This window comes from Bubalus bubalis, chromosome 4, assembly GCF_019923935.1.
Source record: "Bubalus bubalis isolate 160015118507 breed Murrah chromosome 4, NDDB_SH_1, whole genome shotgun sequence".
Taxonomy (NCBI): domain Eukaryota; kingdom Metazoa; phylum Chordata; class Mammalia; order Artiodactyla; family Bovidae; genus Bubalus; species Bubalus bubalis.
In genome coordinates, this window is record NC_059160.1 from 144925221 (window position 1) to 144940329 (window position 15109).

Below are 15109 nucleotides of genomic sequence, written 5' to 3' on the forward strand. Positions count from 1 at the left end.
TTGTTGATGGACATTTAGGCTGTTTCCATGTCTTGGATATTGTGAATAGTGCTGCTATGAACATAGGAGTTCGTGTATCTTTTTGAATTATAGTTTTGTCTGGATATATGCCCAGGAGTAGGATTGCTAGATAATATGGTAGTTCAATTTTTAGTTTTCTAAATAGAATCTCTATACTATCATCCCTAGTGACTGCACTCATTTACATTCCCACCAGCGGTTTAGGAGGGTTCCCTTTTCTCCATACTCTCTCCAGTATTTGTTATCTGTAGACTTTTTGATGATGGCCATTCTGAAGGTCTCATGTTTAGAGAAGGAGTTGACTGCTTTCCACTTCCACTCCCCTTTTCCTACTGGGTGGGAAATGGTAACAACGGGAGCTGACATTTTGAATCCAGAGAGGGCAGCCCTGTGTTATGGCTGGAAAAACCCAGGGTTGTTGCATGAAAAAGAAAAACAAAGCAAAACAAACTTCTCTCTTATTTCAGGCCTTGCATGTTAGGCTCTGTTACAGCACTGAACCCTTCATGATACACTATCCTTGAAGCATTTCCTTGATGATTGCACAGGTTGACTATCTTTGTTCTATACTCCAGTAGATTTCTGTGCTTTCCTTCTTGTTAATACCCTGACCCATGCTCAGAAATTCATGAGGCCAGGAATCCTGTCTTGATTATAGTCATATCCTCCTTTCCCTCCATTATGATTGACACACTGTACGCCAGATGCTATTTGTTGGTTAAATGAATGAATGACTGGGCAAACGAATGAATATATTGAAACAGCTTGGGTGTAATAGTAGAAAACTTTTTGCTATAAGCAATAGTGACTTAAACAAACGGGGGCTTATTTTCTCACATAACCAGAAGTCTGGAGGTCAGTGATTCCATGCTAAACAGTGCAACGGTTTCAAAGTTCTTTAGGAATTTTTTTTTTCTTGACCTTTGCCTCTTGGCTGTTAGATGGCTGCAACAGTTCCAAGTAGCAGTTTCTTACATACAGCAATCCTATTCCAGGAAGGGAGCAGGAAGGAAAAGAATTCCCCTTCCAGGTACTTCTCCTTTGTTAGGGAGGGAAATCTTTTTTCAGGACCCTCCCAGCAGATGTCCCTTATATCGTGTGACCAGAACAAGGTCACATGACCACCCTTAGCTACATGGGAGAGGAAGTGTTTTCCTTTTTTAAGACCCAGCAGGGTTTTGGTACTGTGGGGCTCACTGAGGCCAGTTCTAAGAGCCCATCCCTTTCCATAGCCAAACGGTCCTTCCATTCAGGAAGTCCCAGGGACTACAGGGTATCATGATGTGGTCACAAATAAAAGGATCATGCACTGTGCTTAATGCTTGCTGGAGAATGTCACTTTCTGTCTCTTGAAATTCTTTCCTAGACACTGACCTTCCCAGGAGACTGAGCTCTGCCAACAAGCTTACCTGTTCCAGTAAAATCCGCTGACTATCATCTGTGTGGTCACAGCAGTAACTGTCCACCAACCGCGTGCCCATGTGCCTGGGGACTGAACCAGCGAAATAACCTCTTTGTGCCTCCTCCTCCTTGTTTGTCAAATGGGGCTAGTTATCTCGTAGGATTGTTGTGAGGATTGAATTAGTTAATACATGAAAAGTGCTTAGAATGGTACCAGGTGCACAGGGCTAAATAAGAGTTTGCTGTTGTCATTTCATTATATCCCAGTTTTATACATGAGATTATATGCTCAGAAAGGTTAAAGAACTTGCCCAAGGTCATGCAGCTGGGGGAACCATCAGTCAAGCCTGGTCTGTCTGACTCCAGAGCCCATAACCTTTCTTCTCCGACCACAGGCCTTCTCTAAGATGACAAGTTTCTCCTGAATGTCCCAAGGGAGGGGTGTCTGGCCACAGACACTTTAGGGCCCGGATGGAATGCTACCTCCTTCCAGAAGCCTGCCTGGAGACTTGCTCTCTACTCCTCACGGGCATGTGGCAGCCTTTCTGGAGAACATGAGAACTGCCACTTGTCTCTTCCCTGGAGGCAGAGAAGGTCAGTCTTGTCCCCTGTTGTCGTCATCAACACAGATACACTGTTAGTCCTCCAGGAGCACCTCGTCATGATAAGGACACTGATGCCCAGGTAAAGTGCTCACTGCAGGTCGGACAGCCAGTACTGGCAGAGCTGTGCCTGCAGCTCCCATCAGCAAACTCCCCATTCAGTAGTCTTTCCTCTGCTCAAGGCTCCTTCCATGAGGTGAGCACTTTGCAGGGACAGCGGCTTATCCAAAGGAGACCTTATTCAAGTTGGGCCAAGCATGGGGCGCCCTGGGAGATTGTAGCCTGAGCACTAAAAGAGATCATCTCTGATCGCTCACCTCCAGCCCCTGTTCTACCTGGGCCTGGATCCTGGGTCCATCTCCTGCATGTGTCACTGATGCCTGAGTGCTCGTAATACACAGATAGTGACACCAGAGGGCGACATCATTACTTTAATCCTTGTGAGCACAAGGGCTTCAAGCAGCCTCTCAGACTCATGATGAGGAAGATGGTAATGATGATAACCACGGCCAGGGCTAAGATTTTTTAAGCCAAACCTCTTTGTAATAAGCATGCATCACCTCTAATCAGGAGATCTTCCTGTGCTCACCCACTTTCTCCTGCTGTGTTCTGCATCTCAGAAAATGGACCACATGCCCCCAGTCACCCAAGCCTGAAGCCTGGACATCACAGACAGCAGCTTCTACACTTGCTCCCTCCCCAGTATCACTCACTCCTGTCCACTCTACATCCTAAATTTTAACCCATCCACTTCTCTCCATTCCCACTGTTTGTCCTCTGCCTCCAATTCCTTGTTCCATCTACAGAGAGCCACAGGCTCTGGCCTCAAGCTTGGTGTAAGCCCGTGGTTCCCAAACTTTGCTGCTCATTAGAACCACCTGGGGAGCTTTGAAAATGCTTGCTGCCACATCACAGCTCAGATGAGTTAAGGCAGGAGGCAGAGGGCATGGGTGCCTCCCTGGTAGCTCAGCTGGTAAAGAATCTGCCTACAATGCAGGAGACCCCAGTTCAATTCCTGGGTCGGGAAGATCCCCTGGAGAAGGGCTGGGCTACCCACTCCAGTATTCCTGGGTTTCCCTGGTGGTTCAGACAGTAAAGAATCTGCCCGCAATGCGGGAGACCTGGGTTGGATTCCTGGGTTGGGAAGATCCCCTGGAGGAGGGCATGGCAACCCAGAATACTCCAGTACTCTTGCCTGGAGAATCCCCATGGATGGAGGTGCGGGGTGGGCTGCAGTCCATGGGGTTGCAAAGAGTCGGACACAACTGAGCGACTTAGCACAGCACGGAGGGTATGGGGGTGGGAGCCAGGCATCAGTACTTTTTAGAGATCCCTAGGTGGTTCCAGTTTGCAGTCAAGTTTGGGAACCACTCTCCCCTTGTTCTGAGACCCTCTTACACGTCCTTTCACTGGGGCAATGTCCACTTAATCTGGCAGGCCTCTCTTTAACATTGCTGCCTCCTGGAAGCCTTCCTGAACACACAGATCGAAGCAACTGCTCCTTCCTGATGTTGACACTTACCACACCGTGTTGTTATTGCTTTTTCAAATGTCTGTCTTTCCCCCGCCTTCCCCCACTCACCACCACCTCCTTCCCCACTGAGTGGATACATGCATGCAACTAATCCTCACAACAAGAAGCAAGTTTTATTAACCTTATGATTTTGGATGTTGCCCAGATTTTTATTTTTGCCATTTATCTGTTTACAGTGTTTGAAGCATGAAGAAAAGGATTTTCTCTTTAAATGTGGATATAGACATAAAGGGGGCTTCCTAAGTGGTGCAGTGGTAAAGAATCCACCTGCCAATGCAGGAGATGTAAGAGACACACGGGTTTGATCCCTGGGTCGGGAAGACATCCTGGAGTAGGAAATGGCAACCCACTCTAGTATTCTTGCCTGAAAAAGTCCATGGACAGAAGAGCCTGGTGGGCTACAGTCCATGGGGTCCCAAAGAGTGGGACGCTACTGAGTGACTGAGCACATAGATATAAAGATGTCTGTTCTTTGAACTCTTCAAGCCAGTTTTTATCTGTTTTCTATTTGAAATTCCCAAGTTGTGGCTAATACTTACCCAGGGAACTTGAGACTGGGGAAAATACCCTGTATTTAAAACTGATTTGTTTTTTCCTGTCGATTATCTGTTGACATTGCTTCTCTGGTGTCCAGATTCAAGAGCTAAAAATGAAAACTCTAATGTTTGTTTGAAGTTTGTTCCTCCTTTAAGGAAGCTGCTGTCTCTGCTATAAGACTGTAGCTTTTTCTCCTTTTTTTCTGTGGAATTCAGGTATAAATTGACAAATTTATATCAGGTGTATAAGGGTATTGGTTTTTAAATATGGTACTCAGTGAGCCTTTTCAGTTTGAAAACAAGTTTTTCTTCACAGGGAAATTTTCTCTATTTCTTCTCATATTATGTAAGAATGTAGCAGAATAATTGAGTAAAGAATGACTTGAATAATAGGTGCTTATTTTCCTCAGGGCTTATTTCCTTATTTTCACAGGGCTCTGGGTAGGCAGCTGTTGACTTGGGTTCTGTTATTCAATAGCATCAGGGTTTCGACTGGTATCTCCTCAATTCTCTTGGCCTCTTTCTTATGGTTACAGGATGGCTGCTGTAGCTCCAGGCATCATGTTTGCATTCAACGTAGGAAGAAAGGAGAAAAAAATGCGACACTAATTACATCAGAAAAGACAAAGAATCTTTCTGGATGTCTATGGCCCATGAACCAGAACAGTCTCAAGCAAGGGAAGCTGGTAATAAGTATATTTCACATGTCCAGCCTCCACAGTGAAGTCAGAGTAGGGAGGAGGTTGGGAACAGGGTTGAGTTAGTCAGCAGCAGCATCTACCACATTTTGTCCTGGACCTGGCCTCCACATCTCTTATCTTTTTCTTCTAATCCACCTCTTTGTGCTTTTCCTCTGAATTCTGAGATACTTCTCTTTGTCTTTCAGACCACTGACTCAATTTGCAGCATGAACTGTCTCTATTGGATTGTTATATTTGAAAGTCATACTTTTTAGTTTGCAGGAATCTTTTTGTGTGTGCTCCAGCTACATCTTTCCATGACCCCTTTTTCTTTCTTTGAAGTCCTCTTCTGTCTGTCTTGCTAGTTCTAATTTACACGTTCACCTAGGGCTTCCTCCCTTTGTTACTGAGTCCTTTTAAGCGAGTGTGATTTTTCTTTCCTTGCTCATATTTTTTCCCCCTTGGTCCCCCTAGGGGTCAGGCTGTTGACATGTCCAGAGGGGGGCCAAGCCAATAAGTGGTGGAAGACACAGCCCTTTCTGCTCTCCTGGGCCTTTGGCTAAACAAGGGTCTGGCAAACAGTCATTCCTTCACCGCTGTCAACCCGAGGCATCCTCAGATGTTCACTGGCCACCTGGGATCCACCAGTCCTCCAGTGCAGTTCCCCTCTGGTCCATGGTGGTCAGCTGGGTGGAGCAGGCCCCCCAGGACCACACACAGCTGGAAGGCAGAAGCAGCCCCCTCCCTGAGAAGCGTTCGGGTTCCACTGTTGGGGGGGGGGTTCATCTCTGGGAACCAGGAGTTCCTTTCTACCTGGTGCCAAAAGGAGCTGTGCCTTTTTTCGCAACACTGGTCCTTGAGCTATGGCTCCGGAGGGTGGGGCCACAGACCTTCTCTTGTCCTTGGAGATGTAGGGGCTCCCTGTGGCCTTAGATGCTCTTTCCTGGCTTCCTGGTTATGTCACCCAGAGAGTGAGTGGCAGGCAGGGGGAGGGGATATGCACTCAGTGCTCAATCAAGGCAATCTCAGGATTCACTTGAGCCAAGTTTGTAAGGGTTTTGCTTTTGTTTAATACCTGGGTAGTCTCTTGCCTGGAAAATTCCATGGACGGAGGAGCCTGGTAGGCTGCAGTTCATGGGGTCGCGAAGAGTCGGACACGACTGAGCGACTTCCCTTTCACTTTTCACTTTCATGCACTGGAGAAGGGAATGGCAGCTCACTCCAGTGTTCTTGCCTGGAGAATCCCAGGGACGGGGGAGCCTGCTGGGCTGCCGTCTATGTGCCGACACACACACAGAGTCGGACACGATTGAAGCGACTTAGCAGCAGCAGCAGCAGCAGTCTCTGTATAAACAAATGTTATAATAAATCCAGGTGTAACTTACCTGTTTGCTGGAACAGGCCTGGTAGGGCTTCTCTGGAGGCATTTGGTCAGCAGTTTGAATTAGTGATTTCAAACAGTGGGTGATGACTAGTGTTTAAAGGGAGACCATAGGAAGTACAGGGATGCATCCTGTGGCAAAGGTGACTTTGTTTCCTGCAGCTTTTGCTGAGTTGTGTGTTTTGTACACTGGACTGTAACATAAAATACAGTTCTGTTGCAAGAAGACAGACCCCTTCCAGGGCCCAAAACTGGGCTCTTGTCTAACACTTGGAAATGAATTGTCTGAGGAGACACATGTGCTGACAAAGCAAGAGCCTTTATTGGGAAAGGGCACCCAGGTGGAGAGCAGTAAGGTAAGGGAACCCAGGAGAACTGCTCTGCCGCGTGGCTCGCAGTCTCAGGTTTAATGATGATGGGATTAGTTTCCTGGTGGTCTTTGGCCAATCATTCTAATTCAGAGTCTTTCCTGGTGGCGCACACATCACTCAGCCAAGATGGATGTTAGCGAGAGGGATTCTGGGAAGTGGACGGACACGCAGTGTCTCCTTTAGACCTTTCCCGAACTCTTCCGGTTGGTGGTGGCTTATTAGTTCCGTATTCCTTATCAGGATCTCCTGCTCCTCTGTCCATGGGATTTTCCAGGCAATAGTACTGGAGCAGATTGCCATTTCCTTCTCCAGGGATCTTCCCAACCCAGGGATCGAACCCGGGTCTCCCGCATTATAGACAGACGCTTTACCATCTGAGCCTGTCATAAAACAACTCATGCAAATGGTTACTATGGTACCTGGCCAGGGTGGGCGGTTTCAATCAGTGTGCTTCCCCTAACAGTTCTGCATCACGTTATAAAAAGTGGTTTAAGCAGGGGAATTCCCCGGCAGTCCAGTGGTTAGGGCTCGGTGCTTTCGCTGCCACACTTGGAGTTCAGTCCCTGGTTGGGGAACTAAGATCCCACAAGCCACCAGGTGTGGCAAAAAAAAAAAAAAAAAAATTATAAGCGGTGTTGAATTGGAGGATGTTCTAGGGGCAGTTGTTTTGGCTTCACATGAAAATAAAAGTAGAAGAGGATTAGATCCTTTACTAGAAGAATTCCATGACTCCCTCCGCCCCAGCTGATTTTAAACACAGGTTTCCTATGACATACTGAACTAACTAGTATTTAGCAGCCTAAATTCTCGGAGTTCTTTCCCCAGCCCCCACTTGACCCTCCAGAAGTCAGACTAGCCTGCTTTCTCTGCAGTTCTTGTGAAGGTTTGGGGTCATTTGCTGGGGGCAGAGAGGGAGCCCGCTTTGCTCCAGTGTTTGGGGGGATGATTGAGGCAGCTGAGCAGGAGGCGGAAACCAGCCCTAGCCTGCGAGGAGCCTCTAGGGCTGTGTGCCTTTGGGCACACACTCCTCGAAAATAAAGCAAGAATTATCCTCCTTGTCTAGTTTCGCACCCAAGGCTATCCTGATGACCCATGGAAAAGAAAAAAATCCCTCAGTTAACACATGTTTGTAACATAAAATGGCGTTTTGCTAATGGAAAGCCTTTTATTTTCTCTGAGCCGGACAGAGAGGGACTTGGGAATGTAAGAGACAGTAGCAGCAGTGGCTGGTGCAAACTGCTCAACAAACAGGAAGGAGGAAGTTGAAACGGCCTACAGGGATGTAGGCCTTAGGAGTTGGCAAGTCTGGGAGAAGCGAACTGGCTCCTCCCCGGACAAGTTTTACATCAAATGTCTGTGGGACTAGGTTTCTGGTGGAAGCCCCAAGGGAGGCTGGAACCTGCAGTCTGAATGAAGCTGCAGGCAGAGCCGGCTTGCGTGGCCAGGGACAGCCAATCTGTGGCTCCCGTGTTTAATGAGCAGCTATGTGCGCCCAACACCCCACCAGGCCCTCAGATGAGATGGTCCTTGCTTCATGGTGCCAACAACCATGAGGAAGGAGGGTGATAGCCAAGTAAATCTAGGAGCGGTAAGGGCTCTAATATGTGGGTGAAAGCACTTTGTCAGCTCTAAACTGGGTGGTCTCCCCTTTGGTCTACCCTTGCTGGGGGTCCCCTAGCAACCAGCACAGGGCAGGATGCTGTGGCTTGTAAACCTTCCTGACATAGATCAGCAGGACCATGAACGTTTTCTGCGAGTAAAAGCCTTACATCCCTTCCTCAATAGCTACAGGATCAGGTCCAGACCCCAGTTCTGTGTTCCCCAAGGCCCAATCGTCGTACCTTCTGACTGCACTGGGGGCCCAGCCACTTACTCTGAGGCTCCCCTCCCGCAGCAGCACCCAGTCTTCCAGAAGCAGCTGCCCTGCTCTTCCGCATGACAGGTGGAACCACTGCTGCAGCCCTGATGCCCGGGTGCCCGCCACTCCCAGTGAGTCACACAGACCTGGCCCAGCACCAGTGTACCCAGGCTGCTTTCCCAGAATTCCCGGCCGGGCCCCAGTGAGGTCAACCCCTGCAGGTGGCCGGCTCCGAGACCTTTCCTCTGTCTGAGAGGCCAGCCAGGAGTCTTCTCCAGAAGGGCCTCTCCACTAGGGAAAGGCATTTCCCCAGTCTGTCAGCCCTTGGCATTGCCTACTTAAAGGAATCTATTAGCTAATTTTAAAATGTACAAAGGGGAAAAGGGGACTTCCCTGGTGGTCCAGTGATCAAGACTCTGTGCTCCCATTGCAGGAGGCATGGGTTGGATCCCTGGTATGGGGACTGAGGTCCCACATGCTTCACAGCACAGCCAAAGAAAAAATATACAGAAGATAAAATCAGAAAATTTGTAAAACTACGAATGACTGATCAACATGTAAAAATACACTTGACTTCACTAATCATAGGGGATATGAGTATTTAAAAACTGTTTTCTTTTCAAAAAACATTTTTCTTTTATTGTGCAACATAACACATAGAGAAAAGGGCATTAGATGTAAATAGACAACCGTGAGCAGGATGCTGGCTTCTTTTAGGTTGAGTTCCTCTGTTCATTTATGAGAGGGCTGGGCCGAATGATATCTGAAGATCCTCCCAGCTTGGCCACTCCCTGAATCATGACTGTCAGACTTGATTTACTGCTTAATTTCCTTTGAGGTCGGTGGGGATGGGGTTGATGTCCTAACCGCCCTCTTTTCTCATTGGTAATCAGGCACACAAACACGGAGTCAGCCTGCCTCCCAGTGCTGGCAGGTGGCTCCAAAAAGTTTGAAGGAGAAAACCAGCCAGAGGATAAATGCCCTGGGAGGGTCAAGGCCAGGCACAGGGTCAGCACCCAGGCTGTGAGGGAAGGGAAGGTCTGTGAGCTTGGTCCCACCCCGCTGTCTACTGGTCCCCAGTGGACTGGGCCAGCTGTGAGCAGATCTGACTCAGTTCTTTAGGACCAGCTTTGTTCTAAGTACAACGCTCAATAATTTCATTTGGTTACCTTGAAGGGTCCCATTTCACAGATGGCACTGGTGTCCCAAGAGGGTAACTCAGGTTCCCAGTGCCTCATTCAGAGTGGATTGGCGTGTGGTAGGGCTGGCATGTAACCCTGCCCCCACCCCAACCCCCTAATCCTGAATCACAGTGTTTTTCTCAAAGCTGTGCTGCTTCAGGGAGCTTGACTCACCCTCAGCGTGTCTCCTTGGCCCCTATCCCAAGGGATCCCTTAGAATGAACTATTCCCTTTCCTCTCATGACAGCCTCCAGAACCTGAAGACACTGGTCCTGTCCCCTGAGTGTCCCCTTCCTCTTTCTCTGACTTTGGGGGGCACAGTCTGAAGCTCTCTTGCACTGGCTACACCCTTCTGAACATCTGTGAGATGATAGAAAGGATGGAAAAAAATGATGACCAGTTGTCCTGCTTTTGCACTGGTCCTTCCTAGTTTTAGCACCCAAACCCCTCCAGTCCCAGGTGGACTGTTATGGTTTCTTGGGACTGTCCCAGTTTTAAAAGTCCCACAAACCACTCACAGATACTAGTGTTTGAGATGTTAACAGCTGGTGTCTGGGGGAAGATAGAGGTGTACAGTCAAATATAGTTGAGAAAAGCCGCATCCCCCTCTTTCTTCCTGGAGAGAAACAATATCTGTTCTCATGGTAAAGGCTTTGAAACAGTCCTTCAGCATTTCCCAGACTTATCTGATAGATCCTTTTTGACAAAACACTTATCTCACAGAACTACTATCTTGCAGTAATGCACAATAATGCTACATAAAGTTGCAACTCTAATCAGTATTGAAGTCAATATCTGAGCTATGGTGTATTATTTCTAGCTGCTTTTTAAGCCACATAGTTAGCTCATTTTACTCTAGCACAGCTGGGCCACATCTGCATTCGTAGAAAGCATATCATTTGCCGGCTCACAGAGCATTTGGACTTCCCACTGGAGAAAAATCAGTTTACTTCTTTGAACCTCAGTTTCCTTCATCCTTCATCCATAAAGTGGGATTCATCAAATCAAATTCCATGGGTGGTGAGAAATTAAGAGGTAGTTATGTGAAAGCCCGCAGCTCAGGGCCTGATGCTTAATAAATAACTGGTCGGGAATAAATGGAGATCTTTGAGAGCTAAGATGGCATGGGAAGGAAAAGTGGCCTAAATTCTGAGCCATGAGATGGCCCCCAAAAGAGTCAAGAAAAACCTGAAGGACAGCAAAAGTCCCTCCTCCAGAAGAAATAAGTAGACTCAAACATGCAATTCTTTAGGGGAAGAACTGGAGGAATGATTTAAATTGATCTGATGACGCTCAAACTTATATTATCTAACTTAAACCTCACTTCTGAGTTCCCTGGACAACTCTACCTGGGTTTTGAAAAAGTATCTCAAAAAATTAAATGGCCAAAGTAATTGATTTTTGACCCACTTTCCCCCCAGCAGCATTTTTCATAACATCCCTCACGTTTGTAAATGGGAGCAAACTTTACCTGGTTGCTCAAAGCAAAAACACTTCGGAGTATCTTGATTTCTCTCTTCCTCACATTCCACACCCCATCTGTCAGTAAACCCTGGTGGCTTGTCCCCAAGATACATCCCCAGCGCAGCTACCTGTCACCATTCCTGGTGTGCACCGCTAATCCACAGCCCTTCACACTGACCCAGTGCAAAGGCTTCCTAACCAGCCTTCCTCACCCCCAGCCCTGGCCCCCTCCTGTCTGTCCTCCATGCTGAAACTGTCTTCTGTTTTTTTTTTTGGTTGTGTGGCATGTGGGATCCTAGTTCCCTGACCAAGGATCAAACCTGTGCCCCCTGCAATGGAAACTCGGAGTTTTAACCACCGGACTGCCAGGAAAGTCCCAGCTACAACCTTCTAAAGCTTAAAGCAGATTCAGGATCACGTCCGTGCTTAACACAGTACCCATGGCCCTCACTAAATAAATCTAAACTGTTTACAAAAATAAATCTAAACTGTTTACAAAAGTTGTCCGGCTTTTCCCCACGCCTCTGATCTCTCCCCATTCTATTATATTCTGAGGTCCTTGCACAAGCCACATGGACCACAAGCTCTCAAAGCTGCAGTTTCTCTCATGGCCTTTGTACCTGTTGCTTCTTCCACTCAGAAGGTCTTCTCCTGCATCTTCAGCGCTTGTCAGTACCTGAAATTATCTTTGTCTTGTATTAGTGGTCATACATGTTGCATATCCCCACCCCACCCCACCCCCCACCCCTCCAATGCCTCAATAGAAGAGAATAGACACTGTTGTCTATCTTGTTTACAGCTGTATCCCCAGAGCCCTGAGCAGGGCTTGAGTCACAGGAGAAGCTCAGTGTTTATTTGCTGACTGATTTGTCTGTGAGGACTATAGCTAAGATTGTTAGAACTAGAAGAGAAACAGTCCAAACTGATGGTTTCACAGAGCAGGAAACAGAGGAATGGATGCCAACTTATGCAAGCCGGGTTGGTTGTGCATAATCAGTAGGTTTCTTTTTCATAGGCAGTAGTAGCCACTCCAGTACTCTCGCCTGGAAAATCCCATGGATGGAGGAGCCTGGTGGGCTGCAGTCCATGGGGTCGCAAAGATTCGGACATGACTGAGAGACTTCACTTTCACTTTTCACTTTCATGCACTGGAGAAGGGAATGGCAACCCACTCCAGTGTTCTTGCCTGGAGAATCCCAGGGACGGGGGAGCCTGGTGGGCTGCCGTCTATGGGGTTGCACAGAGTCAGACACAACTGAAGTGACTTAGCAGCAGCAGTAGCCACTAAAGGTGAGGTTAGTTATTTCCCCCTACAATCTCCCTGCCAGGTTATCATGAATTAGGTATCAGAACAAATCCTGCTACCCATGTAAGCATACATCAAGCATTTACTAGCAAGGAGCCACAAAACCAGTTCATACAATCTGTTATGTGAAGTCAGTGAAGCCCCAGTTCCCTGTACTTTTAGGTGTTCTGTCACCTTGCATGAAGGGTCCACTCAAGACAGATACAACAGGGACTTCTCTGGTGGTCCAGTGGCTAAGACTCCATGCTCCCAATGCAGGGGGCCTGGGTTCGATCCCTGGTCAGGGAACTAGATCCCACATGCTGCAACTAGGCACTCGTAGCACACGTAAGAGAAGCCTGAGTACTTCGACAAACAGCCGGCATGCCACAATGAAGACCCAGTACAGCCTAAATAAATAAAATTTAAAATGTAAAAAAAGATTCAATCTCTTAAAAAAAAATACAGTATTCTACAGGCAGGATTCAGTTAGCTAGATGGTCACATTAGGCAACCAGAATCCCTCAGGATTTGGGATGCCTCAAGGGTTTAGCCCAGTGCATTACCCTTAAGTAAGATTTTTTTACTCTGAAGAAAGAATGAGTAGTGCCCTCAGTCATTTTAGCCAACCCATACATCTTGGAGAAGGAAATGGCAGCCCACTCCAGTGTTCTTGCCTGGAGAATCCCGGGGACAGGGGAGCCTGGTGGGCTGCCGTCTATGGGGTCGCACAGAGACGGACACGACTGAAGTGACTTAGCAGCAGCAGCAGCAGCAGCATACATCTTGAATGTGACAGGCACACCTTGTTTTGTCGCACTTCACTTTATTGCATTTGGAAGATACCGCGTTTTTTTACAAATTGGTTGGTGGAAGCCCTGTGTCAAGTCCAACAGCATTTGCTCACTACACGTCTCTGTCACATTTGGTAATTTTTGTTATGGTGATCAGTGATCTGTGATGTTACTCTTGCAAAAAGATTACAACTTGATGAAGGTTCAGGTGATGATTAGCATTCTTTAGCAATAAAGTATTTTTAAATTAGGCATAGACATTGCATTTTTAGACAAAATGCTACTGCACTCTTAATAGACAATGGTATAAACCTATCTTTTATATGCACTGAGAAACAGAAATTTATGTCACTCACTTTATTGCAATATTGGAACCCTCAACCTGAAATATCTGTGAGGTAAGCTGGCAGTAAGTTCATCAAAGGATAGCTCATTTCTAACACCTGTTGTGCTAATTAATAAGCCATGAGTTTCACTGATGCATTCATTATGGCACTCTCTATGCTAATCAGTATTGAGATAAGGAAAGCTGTGGGGCTGTGTTGAGCTGACTGGGTGTGACTGTGCCACACCCAGTGGGCGTATTTACACTAGGCAACAGAGTCCCCCTCGCCACCCCCTACCAGAGAGCAAGTTATTTAACTTTGACCTGCATACCACTGGATAGCTGAGTGTCCTCAGGAATGTGACCTTTCTGATAAAATTCTGACTGACCACCTCACCCTCATGACTACCTCTAGACTGGCAATGCCTGCTCTTTAGAAATTACCTGGGACCTTTACAACAATACTGATACCTGATACGCAGGTCCCTGTTGGTGGAGATGCTGACTTGAATGGACTGGGGTGGGGCTTGGAAATCAGGAAACACTGAAAGCTCACCACGTGGTTCTAAACTGCAGCCGGGGTCACACTCACGCCTGTATGTCATATTGGGTTGGCCAAAAATTTCATTCAGCTTTTGTTTCTGTAAGATATTAGGGAATATGATTTACGCCACATATTCTAACAAAGTTCATGACTAAACCCGGCTTGGCATCAGACCTGCTGACCCGCAAGCCAAGAGTTTCTGGCAAAAGGAGAGAAAAACTGGCACTTCCCTGGTGGTCCAGTGGCTACGATTTTAAGCTCTCAATGCACAGGGCCTAGGTTCAATCCCTGGTCAGGAACGAGATCCCACATGCTGCAACCAAGAGTTCACATGCCACAGCTAAACATCCTGCATGCCATGATGAAGATTAAAGATCCCACATGCTGCAGTCACCCAGTGCAGCCAAATACATGAAAATATTTTTTTTTTTAAAGGAGACGCTGAAAATACGTTGTCACTGCTTCTGAGATTTCAGTGTTTGCCAGGGTGACTGAGGAGTAGTCCATAGCACTTGTGATCAGGTCGGGGATAGGGAGGGACAACAAACTTGCTCAGGAACTGGGGAAAGGCTGTGCTAGCCCCAAAGAGCTCCAGGCTTCCTCTGCAGGGGTGTCTCAGCCTCGTCACCCCAGTGTCATTGTACAGGGGCTCAGGGAGAGCTGAGAGGAGCCGCTCAAATGTGTGCATGTTATTAGGGAAGATTTGTAGAGGAGCGAGTGCAGCTAGCTAGAAGGCCAGGACTAAGACAGGGACAACTGAAAGAAAATCCCAGTAGGGAAGGAGGCTAGAAGGCTAACCCCAGGGAGAAGGAGACAAACAACCCCTCCAAGGGCATGGAGCTGAATCAGCCCTCCTGGGGATGGAGCACCTCAAAGAGTGGGTGTAAGGTGAGGGCTGGTGAGGAAAATTAGTCCCATAAAGAGGGGTAAGAGTTAGTTTTTTCCTCCTTGAAGGACAGAATAAGGGCTTCTCTGATAGCTCAGTTGATAAAGAATCTGCCTGCAATACAGGAGATCCCGGTTCCATTCCTGGGTTGGGAAGATCCACTGGAGAAGGGATAGGCTACCTATTCCAGTGTTCTTGGACTTCCCTTGTGGCTCAGCTGGTAAATAATCCACTTACAATGTGGGA

At 47.4% G+C, this 15109-nt stretch overlaps 1 long non-coding RNA gene across 1 annotated transcript; it reads left to right on the plus strand.

The window, feature by feature from the left end:
• Positions 1 to 3960: 3960 nt before the first annotated feature.
• On the plus strand, positions 3961 to 11524 carry LOC112584687. Its single transcript, XR_003109059.3, has 3 exons — positions 3961 to 4310; positions 4631 to 4780; positions 11329 to 11524. It is a non-coding gene; the product is annotated as an uncharacterized LOC112584687 (long non-coding RNA).
• Positions 11525 to 15109: the final 3585 nt, after the last annotated feature.